At 43.0% G+C, this 3,891-nt stretch overlaps 1 protein-coding gene across 4 annotated transcripts in view; it reads left to right on the top strand.

Moving 5' to 3' along the window:
- The window catches only part of Phactr1 (phosphatase and actin regulator 1), a 512,176-nt gene that overhangs the window by 159,882 nt on the left and 348,403 nt on the right, over nucleotides 1–3,891 (top strand). The gene's annotated exons all lie outside the window — the stretch shown is intronic.

A 3,891-nucleotide genomic window follows, 5' to 3' on the forward strand; every position in this document is an offset into this window, starting at 1 on the left:
ACGTGCCTCTTTGCCTGTGTTTCGCCCATTTCACAAGTCTGTAAATTCCTTACAGTATGGTCTGAATCATATCCCTCGATCCCCCCCCCCCCCGCCAACATCCATCATATCCCTGACTTTCAGTAAAGGATCAACAACTATATAAAAGAGAATAAAGGCAGCATGATTTTAAAGGCATTAAAGTAGTAAAATCACCTCCAAAAGAGGAGGTGACTTTATTAGCCCTTCGCCTGTCACCCTAGTTAACGTAGTTTGTCTTTATGCCATAAACTGTTCAAATAGCCCAGCATATGTGTTTCATTTAATTTATCCAAGTAAGTGAAATGTCGTGACAGTGTGGGTTTCTATAGAGATACTTGCTGGTGTTCACAAAATCCAAACTCCTAGGCAATGAAGCAGCTGGGTGAAAAGCAGGCGAGCTCCTATTTCCTAGCTCTAGGGTGGGCGTGTGTTTACCTGCGCCCTCTTCTGGATCATTTGAGAATAGCTTCTGTTAGAATCCGTAAAGATTACTTAGGATGAACTCAAGAGTTTCTTACTTTTCGCAGTGTTGGAAAAAAATACACCCACAAATTAAAGCAGGAAAAGTTTACCTAGGCTCACAGTTTGTAGAGGTTTCAGTCCATTGTCATCTGGCTCCAAGGCAGGCTGGCATGGCAGAGGAGCATCCCAGAGGAGAAACGGTTCATGGTAAGGCAGACAGAAGGCAGCATGCAACAGCAGCATAGTCTGCCTTCTTGCCGTCCCTTTAAATCCCATCCAAGCTAAAAACCTATGGATTGGTGCCACGTACACCCAGGGTGTGGCTTCCATTATCCACACACAGAACTATGCGAAACCCATTTAGTTATCGCACACCCTAAACTGGCATCACATGATCTAGCACACCCATGGTCCAGCCACCTCCCAAAAGCCCCACCGATGAGTGCACAAGGCTTTGTGAGATACAAGCAATAGCATAGAAATTCTATCCTCTGATCAACTCAGAGGAGCATGGATAGAGCAGCTGAAATTCCAGAGGAGAAACAGGTAACATTAGGGTTGATCAGGAGTCCTTCAGCTGCCCTCTGCCCATGCCCCGTGTACCTCCTGTGGAGCCTTCATGCTGAGACAGACGGGCTTCCAGGGGCCCCAAGAGGTTGCCACTCAGGTAGATACAATCCACCCCCTTCCGGTACCGCTAACCTCTGTCCTGGCAGCCAGAAAACCAGGCCAGTCAGGGCACTGCCTCTGCCCGGCGGAGAGCCTCTCTGAAGCCTCAATGGCCAGATTCAACAAATGCTAAGCCACCCTCTCACCTGGCAACCCTCTCTCCGCCAGACCCGCTGCGGCAGCCTCGGGTCCCGCAGTGCCTTTGCGCTACACCTTTTCCATCCGCCAGACCTTTCCTCTGAATGTGTGCTGGTCTCGTCGGTGTTTTGTTTTGTCCTGCTTTACTGGTCTCAGCCCTTTCTCCTCATGCTGTCATTTTCCTATTTTTTCCACTCGTTTCTTCACTTCAGTTTTTCCCTACACTGGATCATCTTGTGATTTATTATCACTTTCACCTGCCTTTTGCTCCTTTTCATTTTGTGGCTCAGCAGCTTTCAGACTCCTGGTGTCCAGAGCTCTTAAATTATTTGTCCACTTGCACTATCTTTCATTATTTTAAGACTGTATTAATTTTCCCCTTAAGGTCCCAGATCAGTGTTGGCTCTTTTATAGAAATTACTCTTTTGTTTCTACCTTCTCTTCACTAATCATTCCTTACTCACGTGTGTATTTTTTCATTTTCATTTGAAATTTCATGTACATTCAAGCCTCTCTTGCTTTAGTTTTCTTAGTATTTTTAGTTTCTAAGGAAAGCACTTCGACCAGGATAAGGCACAAAGCTACCACCTACTAAAGGGCAGATGTTATGAAAAGAGAAATGTGCCCCGAAGCAGAAGCCAAGAGTAGCTGTTCTCATCACAAATACCATCCTTATTTAGGATTATTACAAATGTACCCACCACATGGTCAGCGTGGTCACAGGTCGCTTCTCACCGAGATTAAATACGAAGATAAACAAAGTTCACTTCCTTACAAGGGCACCAAGACTGGATTCCACCAGGCTTCTGTGATTCTAGGATCTCCTTCCTGCGTAAGAACAAGGGCACAGTGTAGTTTCCCAAGCTCCCTGCTGGCTTCTTCGGGACTCCTCCTCCCTCACCCTACAAGGGTGGCAGCCATCTCCCTAGCAACCCAGAACATAACTATCATGAAACAAAAGTCAAATGGGATTGTAATTATTTTATTAAGAATAAGAAATATGGCTAGACTCTTGAGGTCATGTGAAACGAAATAGTTCTTAAATCATTGGCTATCATTACATTTTCCCACCAGCTGAGCTTTAAAATATGTGTAAAGCCTGAGGTAATTTAGGGAAAGTCCAGCCTGATAATGTTCCTAAACTGTCCTACATGGGTCAAGAACTCACTTGTAATATCTGTGGATTTAGGGTTTCTCATTTCCTGATAACACCACATTTTATAATTTAACATTTTAAGGAGGTGAAAGCCTTAACACTTTTAAAACAAAATTCTTTTTTTAACTTTCAAAGATGTGTTTTTATATGAAGAGTTTGCTTATCATTTTAACAGATCCACATCCATTTTAAGATTTAGAGGATCATCCAACTATTTTTTTCAGAGCTTTAGCATATAATACAACAGCTAGAACAAAGACATTTCATTTGTGTTTATTAAATGACTAAGACATACAAACAACCTCTCAAATTAACGATAAAAGCAATAGCTAGGGACTTTATTTGGTGTTTTGTTTTTCAACTAGCTTCTTTTGTAGAAACTGCTCATTACTGTATAATGGTTTGCCTGGCCTGAGAATCATGTGGAATATTAATGCTTTCTATTTTCATTTTCCTGTCTCCACTTTGACCTGGGGAAGGATAAATGACTCATTACCTACAGGATGAACCAGTTATTCACCCCCAAGGTCACTAAGCCGGGCTTAGTGAAGCATAAGTAGAATCCCACCTAACCAGCCTAACAAATACTGTGGTATAAAGAGCAGGCACTGGCTGCCAAGAGAGATGTGTCCACATCCTGTCTCTGCTCCCTTAAACCCATGAAGCCTTGATTTCACTACATATAAAAGGGGCAAGCAATTCTGTCTAGATGCTTTATGTAGACTGCCTGTCAGACAGTGAGCCCTCATGCTCACTATAATAATGCTGTTTATTAGACCAATATCCTGACAGCTTCCAGAAAAGCAGAAGGGAATTCAAAGGGATAATAGGGAGCCTCCTACCTATGAACTAATTCAGTGTTTTTAGCCCATTGCTTCAATGTTAAAATGACCCGGGAACTTCTGAAAAGTCCTGATGCCCAGTGCTCACCCGCAGAAAGCCTGACGTAAAGAGAGGCAAGTTTTCTATATATTTAGCAGGACCTGTGTCATCATAGAAAGGCAAAGTTTGGAGGTAAACCACCACTGAAGCACATGTTCAAGGTAAGCCTGAGTTGGATATATGCTCCTCACTTTCAACTTGGTGTAAAATTTGAAATCTTTTAAGTAAGATAGTTGGCGCTGATTCTAGAGCCTTCCTGCCTGCCTGCCTTCCATACCGCATCTAATCAGCAGTCAGATACTGTACTCATTTAAGCTCAAAAATGTATAAAATGCTACTTGTGTGTCAGGAACTGTACTAATTCTTTTGGGACCAGAACTGAAATTCTGTACCCAAATTCTTTCAGGACCAGAACTGAAACCAACAAAATCATTGCCTCAGTTGGCTCCCAGTCTAGTGCAGGAGACATAGTAACAGTTGTATGTGACTGGCAGGGCAAGTATCACTGACCCTAGCTCAGGAAGGACAGGATCTGACTACACATCCAGAGAAGAGATGACAAG

The sequence above is a fragment of the Heterocephalus glaber genome, unplaced genomic scaffold, assembly GCF_053883595.1.
Source record: "Heterocephalus glaber isolate CG9 unplaced genomic scaffold, H.glaber_assembly_v1.0 deba00001472, whole genome shotgun sequence".
Taxonomy (NCBI): domain Eukaryota; kingdom Metazoa; phylum Chordata; class Mammalia; order Rodentia; family Bathyergidae; genus Heterocephalus; species Heterocephalus glaber.